The sequence below is a fragment of the Strongylocentrotus purpuratus genome, unplaced genomic scaffold, assembly GCF_000002235.5.
Source record: "Strongylocentrotus purpuratus isolate Spur 01 unplaced genomic scaffold, Spur_5.0 spur5_scaffold_21, whole genome shotgun sequence".
NCBI lineage: Eukaryota > Metazoa > Echinodermata > Echinoidea > Camarodonta > Strongylocentrotidae > Strongylocentrotus > Strongylocentrotus purpuratus.
In genome coordinates, this window is record NW_022145607.1 from 14,179,974 (window position 1) to 14,192,411 (window position 12,438).

Here is a 12,438-nt window from a genome sequence, read left to right on the forward strand (position 1 = left end):
TAAAAACAATAATTATTCGCGAAACTTTGTTTCCGATACAGAGATCTGAAAACAATAATTGGCGAGAATTCGTTGCCAATACGGAGATCTAAAAACAAACAAATCTTGATGAGACTTCGCTGCCGATAAGGAGATCTGAAAGAAATAATTATTGGCGAGACTTCTTTGAATGATTTTGTCTTGCAAATGTTTTTGTTTTGCAAGTAAATGTATGAAATATTGCTTTGACCAACTGCAGAATACCCCGCCACGCAAAAAAAATCTTAACTCTTTTTCTATTCCTAATCATAACCCTAACCCTAACTCTAATCAGGACAGGAGGGAAGCTAATCCTAAAACTAACATATTATGTTGATGCGTGGTAGGGTATTCTGCAATTGATACTACAAATTGAACTACACAATACTGCACCAATACCAATCCTACCATTACTGATACAATTAAGCACAAAGAACTAGAACTACCCCTTTCCTTTTTATTTCTTGGTCAATGTATTCATTACATATAATGTTTAATAGCAATGCCAAATATATTAGCTACCTCTACCAAAAAAAAATTTTCATTGTCCTAGTTGTTATTTTCCGTCGTCGTTTTTTTCTTATTAGATCGGTATGTATGATAGGCATCATCAATTACTAATGCCAAAATCTCTACGAAATGCCCTCTTATTCTCCTATTATAGATCAAGCCTTCTTCGTAGTTATTCTGATTATCAATCATCAATTTAATACTAAATCAGCCATTACCTATTAATCATAACATTATCCATATCTAATGCTTGGATAGCAATATTATGTTCATCTCTAAAAAAAAATTATAATCCACCTATTATAGATCTATGCTTTTTTGTATTATCATTTATTATTTTGATAGTCATCAATCATCCATCATCATCATAAATTACTTAATCAGCCATTACCAATTAATCATATAATTATCTATATCTAAGGCTAGGATATCAATAATTCTACTTTCCTACCACTACGTCAATATTTCATATATCGTAGTTCTTTTATTCTATATTTCAGATTAAATCGATACATATATAACGTAAAAGCATAGTTTACTTAAACAATAACACAATATGTTTACTTTTATTGTGTACTAGTGCACAAATCTATTGGTATCGGTACATTATTATGTAGGCATTGATTTGCACATGGTCAGGAAAGACCATAGTAAAAAAAAAAAAAGCGGATCGCATAAACTTCATAAAGGATATTTTTGGAAGATCAGTATTCAATTGAATTTACGATTTCCGGTTCATTTTGTATATCATTTGACTGTGCAAATCGATGCTATCTTACAGTATTTCTAGGCAGTAATAATCTAATAATATCCATTAGGTCAAAAATATTTATTTCACCAAATCCACAGTAAATATACCAATAAAAGTAATTCAATAAAAACGAAATCAAATGTCAAGGCGAAAATATTTATGAATTCCAAAGTAAATTTAATAATATCTTACCATACTTACAATGTACCATAGAAGATATTCTGGATTTTGAATCTTGTTAGAAATTGATGGGTGTTTCTTCTCAAGAACGTTCCCGCGATGTGACGTGTTCGCAAAGGAATAAGAAGTTTATAGTTGTCCATTTCCAACCCAACAATCTTCGTGATATGGAGTCTACAATATTCTAAGATGGGTAAGGGTGGATTAAAACCAGGCCCTTACACTACTTTAATATTAATTAGGGGCCTATGTGTATCAATGTTGTCCTAACGTTTAGATTTGGCCAAGCTCAAACCCATCCTGACCCATCTCAGTGTATTTTAGAGCTCCATCAAAATCACAAGTGATATTGCTGAATTTTCTGCAGACAACTTTCACTAACCCCGACATCTATTTGTTCAGTCTCAGCATTCTCCGGTTCAGTCTAGCAGGAATATAATCCAAATGATTGAATTTCCATCCAAATATTTCCTTGCACACACATAAATAGGACCCAATAGAATTTCTCAGACAATCGTCGATTCTGGTCCATCCTCACCTGTATGCATGGCATGAAAATATAATAAAAGCCATTTAAATTCATGTCATATTTTGTAGAAAATTAAAATGATGTCATCAGGCTTTTCAAAGTTGGGGGGGGGGCATTTCGTGAAGGAGCTAGGGTGTGGAAACGGGTAGCCCCTTAGAATGTGTAAATTCGGGGCGTTTTTTAATTTGCTTTATAATGCACTTTTGAGAAAGAAATTTCAATAAAAGTGATGTTAGCAGGCTTTCAAAAGTGTTTTTTTTTTTTTTTTTTTTTTTTTTGGGGGGGGGGCTTCGTGGGGGAGCTTTAGTGTGGAAGATGGTAGCCGTCCATAAATTTGTAAATAGGGGGTGTTATGAATTGGCATTTTGTGCACTTTATTTCAATGATAACAATTTCAATGTCAACAGGCTTTCAAAAGTTGGGGGAACTTTGTGAAGGAGCTGTGGTATGAAAGGGGGAGCTGGGGTGTAGAGGGGGAGCCCCCTCTTCAGGAATTTGTCAATTTGGGGGCGTTATAAAGAGTAAAAAATGGCTCAATCTCGGGAAGGGAAAGTGCTGTAATTTTGCAGACTTTTCGAGATAGATTTCGATATGGTACTATTTGCAAGATTAGGAAATGGCGATATTTGATAGAATGCTTCGCAAGATAAGTAATATGGGCATCGAGTGAATTTATAGATTGTTTGAATTATAGTTTTCTTTGTCAGGCTTTACCTACTTGAATGTACGTAAACCCAATTTCATCTAACTTCATAACCTAAAGCTATTAGATAAGTCTGACAAAATGCCCATGATATATAAGATTTTCACAGTAATTCACTCAATCAATAGTTTTCTCAATTGACTGAAGAGTCGGGTAATAATTTCTAGTCTTCGTCGGAAATTTTGTCAGTGGTACCTTGCCCCTTGAAATATGCTACTTAAACGCCTGAACCTATTTGATGTTATCTTCTAGAACATTTTGCAGATCTATTGACAAAGGCTAAGGAGAAAAAATATATCTCACAAACTGAACTTACCAAACTGAGCGCCTCAGATAGGTTCAAGCTGTCCCCTGGATGTCAGCTTCTCTGGGGGATGGAGGGGTCGACAAACTAAACCGAACATCATTTTCCTTGAGCGAATAGAAAACCTGGAAAAACAAACAAATAAATACCACTGTATGTAAACGTGAATCTTGTTATATTATATGCCAGAATGCCTAAACATGGTAGAATGCACCTAATACGTCTTGTTGCTAGGTCAGACAAGCATAATGGCTTGTCCGACCTCATAATACCTGTAGATATGTGTAGTCTGAATTCTCATTATTAAGAAAACAGGTGGGTGCAATCATAATGGCTTGCCCTACCTAACTAGTAATTTGCATTGTGATTATTGAAATTATTCGTGAAACGTATCCCATTTCAAACCACATAACGGAAATAGCCTTTTGCACACGTTAACAAAAGAGCGAGGGGTGGAAAATGCAATGGGTAGTATGATCACATACATATTATGGCCTTGATTAGTCATAAACTAAAAGGGTATTTTGAAATATAGAATTAATATTTTGAAAAAAGACTGAGAGATTAAAAAAAAAACAAGAAAAATGTTACACTTTCCCGCTTTTAAAGATACAAAATATCAAACTTTCAGAAGTTATAACCTTTAAGATATTATCAAAAAATGATTTTTAAAGTATTCAGTGTAAGGTCACACGCTCTTTTAAAAAATGCAGCGGTAGTTTCAGGGGGCTCAGGGGAACGTGCCCCCTGGAAAACAAAATCTCATATACCTTCAGTATAAATCAAATACAAGAGAACATGAACTTTATTGTGTCCCCCCCCCCCCCTCCTCCACTCCGGCGAGAAATTCATGGATCCGCCACGGTCAGACCTTGATACCGATTAAAGATTTTTCAGTATGCTTCTCCTGTGTGTCAGTTTCCAGGATAGACGAATATTGAACACTTTTTTTTTCTTTCTCTGACGAATAGAAAATCTGAAAAGTGAGCAAAGTATAACACACCATTTGAAGATTTAATCTCAAGATTTCGTGACGAATGAGGTAAAATATAAATTAATAGTATCAGCTTTGGGGGTCATCGAACCTGGTATGCCATTTATGAAAAATATGAAAAGGAAAATTCATATATTCTTTCAGTTTTTTCCTATCATTATAGCTAGCATTGATAAGGAAAAAGTGTATTGAGAAACAAAAAATGAAATTCACTCGTTCTAAAATTTGAATTACATTTGAGAAATTCCTTTCCCAAGATCCATTACCAAACACACTAAGAAATGTATGCTAGTTTGTTTTTCAATGTAATCCCAGGCTATGATTGATAATGGTTTTATTGAGAATAAAGGAATAACAAGGCCGAATCGGGCAATGTTTTGATAGTTTTATCAATTGACTGAAGAGTCAGGTAATTCGTGTGATCTTTGACGGACATTTTGTCAGTGGTGCCTTGTCCCCTTGAAATATGTTGCCTAACTTAACCGATTTTATGTTATCTTCTAGGGCTATTGACAAAGGCTAAGGATGAAAAGTATATCTTACAAACTGAACTTACCAAATTGAGTGCCTCAGATAGGTTAAAGTTGTCCTCCGGATGTCAGGGTCTTTTTAAGAGGGAAGGGGGGGGAGAATCGACAAACCAAACTGTACTCCATTTTCTTGGTCGAAATCTGAAAAGCAAACAGAAATGCCAATATAATCTTGTTATTTTTGCCACAATGCCTGAATATGGCAGAATGCACGTATTACGAATTATTGCTAGGTCAGACAAACAATGGTTTGTCCGGCCTCATAAACCCTATTGATGTGTGCAGCCTGTATTCTAAATATTAACATAACAGGTGGATTTAATAATCTATCATTAGACACACACAACAAGGAAGCAATAGCTAAGTAGAACATTTTTAAAGTTAATTCAAATTTATGCATTTATGCATTATGTATTCAAATTGAGTTATACCTAGAGACGAGTTATTACATTCACCTGTCACGAATGATTATATTTAAATTGTCAGAATGCACACTGCATACGTACGTTAGATGTTGCCAGGTTAGCCAAACATTATGGCCCGAATTCACAAAGGAGGTTTGTCGACAAACCTTGGTTTTCGTACGTCATATGACGCGTTTTACGCGTTTTTTTACAAACCTGGTTTGTAAAGAACAAAAGGAGGTTTGGCGAAACAAAAGGAGGTTTGAGCTCAAACCTTGGTCTGAGCTCAAACCTTGCTTTGTGAATTCGGGCCAATGGCTTTCCCTATCTAACAACAAGTAATGTATGCAATTTGCATTCTGACTATTGAAATACGTATTATTCATTTACCTGTTTACGAATAATTGTATCGGGGCATTTCACAAATACGTGTGCATTAAACTTGGTTACATAACGATGATGGCCTTTTACATGGAGAAAAAAAAGGTGTGGGCAGGAAAACCCGATGTGTAGTATAGTCACATAAATATTATGGCCTTGACCAGTCAAAAACTAAAAGGGTATTTTGAAATAAAGAATTAATATTTTGAAAAGAAGACGAATCAAGAAAAATGTTACACTTTCCCGCTTTAAAAGGTACAATATCAAAAAGGGGGCTCAGGGGCACGTGCCCCCTCGAAAAAAAATCTCATATACCTTCAGTATAAATCAAATAAAAGAGAAAATGGCCCTAATTGAGTTCCCCCCCCCCCCCCGTACTTTACTCCGGCGAGACAATCGTGGATCAGACCTTTATATTTGTTAAGGTTAGCCTGAATACTACAAATTAAGCTCTACTGATGCGTTTATATCAATTTCTTACCAAACTGGACTCCTTGTTTTTTAATGCTGCCCCTCTATAACAGTTTCCTTGATAGACGATGATAGAATGATGATGATGATGCATCTTTCTCTGACGGATAGAAAATCTGAAAAAGGAACATAGTATAACAAATTGTTTGAATTTTTTATCTCAAGATTCGATGACGACTGTGGTAAAATTCAAATCATAGTATAGGTTTATTGTGTCATCGAACCTGGTGTGCCATTTATGAAGCATTTAAAACGAAAAATTCATTCATTTCTTTCATTTTGTCCTATTTTTCTATCATTACAGATAGCATTGATAAGAAAAAAAAGTATTGAGAAGAACAAAATATTCAAATTAACTCCCATTTTTTTTCAAAGAAAAAAAAAACCCACTTAAATGTTATTACATAAGATATGCCCTTTGGTTAAAAAAAGGGATAAATTAGCTAAAGATTCGTGGGCTTAAGGGATGCATTTTTGTTTTGGCATGATTAGACTTCTCCTGCCCGAATTAATATCAACATTGCAGTTATCATAACTTTTTAAAAAAAGTGACTCTTTATTTATTTATTTTGTCATCAGAATAAGATTTAGAAGAGATCATAGAGCAAAATGCGACTCGCTGCTCAAAATGGCGATTACCCAAATATGTCTTTGATGTGGCGGCTGCCGAATTAACAACAGCAACAAAAACCAGGTTATCAAATTTGTTAAAGAATCTTACATTCATGAATATGTTCAAAATGATTAAAACATTTTCAGATAACCATTAAAAACTGAAAGGGAGTATTGATAGAAAACACTCTGAAATTACGTCGGTTCTCGAATCTAAACATCTCACAGATAAAACCACTTTTCCCAAAACTTTGATAACCCATACTGAGTATAAAAAATATAAAAAACAATTGTATTAAATTAATTGATTAAATAAAATGAAAAATCATCCGTAGTCTTCATCAGAAATGTACTTGATTTCAATTCTGTTTATTTGAGAAACTAGACCAGTCTCTCTCATGCAAATAAAGTTGTTCCAAATCCAATTAGAGTATTACGTAGCACCATAAGCGTGTTTAATAAAAGCAAACGATGCGATGAGAAACGACCCTATCCCCTATTAAAAGTTAGTGTTTTTTGAGCTGATTGTACTATGACTTACCTCATCGAAAACATTATAACAAAAGTTTCCCCAAGAATGACGAAACATAATCCTAGCTAAAGGGTTCCCGTGACATAACTCGACTTCAAAGGTTTCGACTTCAAAAACGACTTCGACGAGAACGACGAAACATAAGGCCTAGCTTAAGGGTTCCCGTGACCTAATGAAACTAAACGATGAAGATATAACTAAAAAGCTCGGACCCAGTGACCTTCCCCAATGTTATCAGTACTAACCAATCAGCTGCAATTTTCTGTACCTTGATTGCCACATGACTCAACTTTAGCCAATCCTCAACCAGAGTCACAAAACTGCCTCCACGAGGACGTCAATCCGAAATGTTCAAGAACAAAAGAGCACGTGCTTTCAGCCTCTCAAAATAGGCGTGGCTTACGAGGCCAAAACTATGTCCGGTAACGAAAAGTGAAATGTACACAAGAATCTTATGGCCACGCGACTATGAATAGGCTGCAAATAACACGAATGTCATTAATGTTAATAACAGGCTGGTGTGCATACCAATACGGTCACCTGTATTAAATTTCGTTATGACTGACATCTCGTGCAGGGACCGTCTCAAATTAAGGGGAAAATCGCCTGCTTTTATAAACGAATAAGTGCATACGTTACTCAATCCCTGAAGCCTACCTGTTTTGTGTGTTAATGCAATTTTCTATACTTCTTTAATAATTTACAACTCTCATGTTTAAAGCCCTCACCTGTACAGTTGACTGGTCTAGCGCCCCCCTATACTCAGTAGCGGTCCCGAGTCATTATAAACAAATCATCAAGTGACGACCTTTGACATAGTAAACTGTTTTTTTTTTTAATTTGTCTTAGTTGCACATGATATTACGTCACTGATAGCATCTCATGTAATTTTTTATTAATTAGTTTTATGATTAAAGATGAAGTTGAGTTCTGGTCATACGATTACATTGTGAAACAAACGGTGTGGAATTAACCTGGACCATATGTACAATTGGTTTGTTTGTAATAAATTATCTATAAATATTTTGAAAACTAAATTTGAAATTGTCAGGAATAAACATGATAAAAGACCTGACTACTCTGACGTTAAACTGGAACTAAACGGGTCTGAGATAAAACAATGTTCTACTTGTACATGCCTAGGCGTGCAGTTAGATGAATTTCGCACTCTCACATTATTAGTAGTAAGATATCATAAATTATTGGGATAATGAATAAGGTGGAATGTACATTACATCAAAAACTGTTATTTACCATGTGTAATACCTTTATCCTACCTCATATTATGTATTGCAATGTGGCATGGGCTACATTGCATGCATCTAAATTATCACCAATACATCGTCTTAAAAAAGAACAATTCGATTTTGTGCCAATGCTCATTTTCTACCCTTCTCTACTTTTATTCCGCCGTTTATTTCAATATTGAATGTGTATGATTCTAACAAATTATCGATCGCTTCTTTGATGCACAAGTTTTTTGCCAAACGTCTCTCTCCTTATCTTATTCAAAAGTTTTGTTTTTAATCAATATGTCCATGCCCATTCTACTCGACAGTCAGCCGAATTCCATCTCTGGATAACAGAAACTAACATGCTTTCGAAATCAGTTCGTTACCTTGGCCCCATTATCTGGAATTCCTTGCCTCCTGACATTCAATACACACAATTCAATGCACTCTTTAAGAAACGAATAAAAAGATTCCTTCTCTCGACATTATACAATTAAATAAAGACATTCCCACTCGGCTCTGTAAAGTACTGTAATGTGGCGTCGCACCGGCCTTGCTTTCGGGGTTGTTGGTTCTGAACAGCCACACCCCTCCGGCCGCCTGCTGCTTGAATGGTTTTACGGTGTACCTCTTGTGTAGGCTCTGATGTCATTTTGAGCTGGTAGCCTTGGCGACCGGCGGGTGTAGCGTTAGTGCTTCGGCACATAGCTTGTCCCGAAGTGCTGACGTAATACTCATCTGCTTTCCCAAGAGGGACTTTTAGATTTACACGACGAGAGCGTGGACTGCCGCGTGTGACATTGTGTTACGGCACTGGGTGTGCCCGGCAGTGCCTTAAAAGGACGTCACATTACCTTAAAAGAACGTGGCGGTCCACGTTCTCGTCGTGTAAATCTAAAAGTCCCTAATATTTCGAGTGGCGAGCTCGGTTGGGATGTGCTTTTGTTTATTATTTTGTTGGTAGGCTGCTCCTGTACATTCTCTGTCGTTAACATGATTCATCTGAATATATAGCTATTATTTTTGTTTATATATATATATATATATATATACATATTGTTGATGTTTTTGTTTGTTTTTGTTCTGGTGATTCCCTCCTAACAAGCCCCTGAGACTTTTTTGGGGGCACCCTTTTCTTTCATTTCTTTGCATTTCTTTGTATTACTAGCTCATTTATATATATTTTACTCTGTTATCAGATATATTGATGTAAACATGAAATAATGCATTTTTTTGTAATTGTTAATATTGGAAAAAATTAATGAGAGATATATGCTCGCTCAATCCCCCCCCCCCCCAAAAAAAAAACAACAACAACAACAACAACATACTTTCAATTTGAATGCAGTTTGTTTAAAACACAATTTAATCAGGAGTTGTGTAAGGATTGCTAACAAACATGACAAACTATATTCTTCAACTCGAATCATATAGCCCGCAACTTCCGAGTTATTTCGGATCGAATGTTTTGAGCTTGCTACACAATAGTGCTCAGCAGCTGTTAAATCTATTCGATATATGGCTAATCTCTTTAAAAAGGCTCGTGTAAAGTTCCTTATTTGTATTTTCATATAGTCTAGAGCACTCTCCTATCTGTAATGTCTAACTTCAGTTCCTCCTTTAATCGGATTATCTCTTCTTTCATCTGTTTAATATATTCTAAGTTTGCACAAATTACCTACAGTTATCGATCCTGTCGTATGATGCAATTCGTATCATTTGCATTGAAAATTAAAATTCACTATCGGACTTCACTTAATAACGGTTGATATTTTCCCCGTTAATCTAATCGAAAATAATGTCTTGCCTTATGAATCATGTTACTGAACAGTATAATTACCGCTATAAACGTCAACGCGTGTAACAATACACCTTTTCATATGCACCGAAAGTAAATTTTAAGCCTAAAGTAGGTCGTACATGTTTTTTATTTGCTCATTAAATTAATTGCCTGTTTAATCGCTTATTGGCATTAAATTTGTAGCTCTCAAAAGTGCAAACTATTTGCAATATCATAGATTTTACGCTAGAATGACAAACCATAGTGAACAAATATTTGTAGCGACTGAATGAATTCAACGGAAAACGTTTTGTATAATTTCAAATGACGTTAGAAGGGTTTATAAATCCAGAGCTGATCATGTTCCTAAAATCAATACCAATCAACTTACGCCTTGCGTTTCAATTAAAGAAAGTACATTCAACCTGTAGTATGTCAGTTTCGGGAGTGAAATTAGCTTCCGAATAATTATTTAGCTCTCAAAATGCAGAACGTCTTTTACATTTTAGTAACTTTTACGCTCGAAACATCCGTCATCACTGTAAACATGCTACATGCTACCCGGAATGAATTAAGAAAATCTGCTGAATAAATAATTATCATTTATATAATTCTGCTATCAGAAGATTACAAAATACGAAACTTAAAGTTCTTGTGGCACCTTCTCTAAATAACCAGATCCTGAATAAACCTGTGCGAAGGAGCAAAGCGAAAGAGCACCAGAATATAATTATAGCATTTAAACTATAAAAGCTACTTTTTTCTGCACTTTACCCAGAGTTAAGGGGTAAGGGTTTTGATTTGGAGGCGCATAAATTCTTTAAAGCTAGAACGATACATTTTATTTAATTTGTTCTCTTACTTTTATTCTATTTCACTTTTTATGTGTTGTTTCTATTGTTTTGTTTTTTGTTTAACCCTTTCAAATGCAACCCGGTGCACATGCCCCCCCCCCTTCCCACTTACATATTGGAACACCATGCACTGCATGACAAGCCAGTATAAAAGACAACATTAAACCGAAATGCATAAAGTACGTCAAACTACGTGATCAAATTGCCCGTTTACTTATGAATTAAGTGGCTATACATTCCTTACTTTTTAAAGGATGCAGAATATTTTTAATATTCTCATAGGTTTTACGCCTGAATAATACCTCACCATTGTATTGATATCAAGAGCGACAGAAACCAATTTAAATGAATAAAAAAGGAATTTTCGTATTATTTTGTATATTTTCAGATGACATTAGAAGGAGAATTATATCCAAAGCTCGTAATACTTTTAAGATCTTTTGACAATACAACCTGCTCATACGAACCAAGGTTCAAATTAACACAAAGAATTTAGCCTATAAATTTATGTTAAATTCAGGGATAACATTGACTGCGGATTATTAAGTTATCAAACAAATATCTTCACAGCTTTTACGCTCAAATGATATATTTTCATAGTACATGATATCCAAAAAGATGGCACGAATTCGATAAGATAAAATAATGATGATGATGATGGCTGCAGAAGAATGTATAAATTCAAAGCCAAATATTACCTTTCAAACCTTACTTTATAATATTTCCAAACACAAAGGCTCATATCAGTATCTTAATGCCGCATATGGTAAATGTCAAAGGATTCTGCATTCTTCATCAGATTCTTTCACTAACAAAAGCGACGAGACAGGATATCAATGTCATTGTAGACTCTGTCAAAACACAAATCTATTTTCCGCATTATTGTGAGATTCAGAAATTGATATTAACAAATAGCTTTATCCTTGATAGCAAAAATCATGAATATATTCCGAATGCTAAGCATAATAAAATATGTTTAGTCATATCAAAGATCTGATGTTACATCAGAGTGTTCTTCCTTCACTAGATCCCAGAAAAGGGGTAAGGTCAGTGGCGTAACTGGTAATTGTTCGGGGGGGGGGGGGGGGTAACGAGCTGAGCGAGCGAGGGGGAAGGGTTAGCATTCACTAAACGTGTCGAAAACTTAGATTAAAAACATATAATGCGATTGCAACAAAAATTAAATGTGTACGTTAAATGTTATCCTTCAAACACATGATGTTTAAATGGAGGACATTTCTGAATTTACTAATTCGTAGTAATTTCTAACAACTATTCTTAAAATGGCCTTGGAATAGTGGCTGCCAGGCAGTCAAATAGAAACAGACTTACAAACAAGTATGAAAACACTTCTGTCAACAATAAAGACAACTAACACAACAAAACAATTGATATCTCAAATCCATTTCATCCAGGGGGAGGAGGGGGGGGGGGGGGCACGTGCCCACGTTTGCCCGGTCATGCCTATAGTTACCCCACTGGATGTTCTTATGCAAGAGTAAGCCTAATTGTTATTTAATTTAAATGGAAATTTTGTGAATCTACTCAGGGGAATAATCTCAAAATCAATGAAATTTTGTAACCACTTCACTTTGTGAACGACGTTCAAAGCGGAGTTTATCGCTCGACGGAGAAAGTTGACCTTCCCGACCA

General features: G+C 35.2%; 1 long non-coding RNA gene across 1 annotated transcript; it reads right to left on the reverse strand.

The window, feature by feature from the left end:
• Window positions 1–546: 546 nt before the first annotated feature.
• On the reverse strand, window positions 547–4,653 carry LOC105445358. Its single transcript, XR_004065993.1, has 3 exons — window positions 4,546–4,653; window positions 3,008–3,120; window positions 547–1,997 (listed from the first exon to the last, which is right to left on the reverse strand). It is a non-coding gene; the product is annotated as an uncharacterized LOC105445358 (long non-coding RNA).
• Window positions 4,654–12,438: the final 7,785 nt, after the last annotated feature.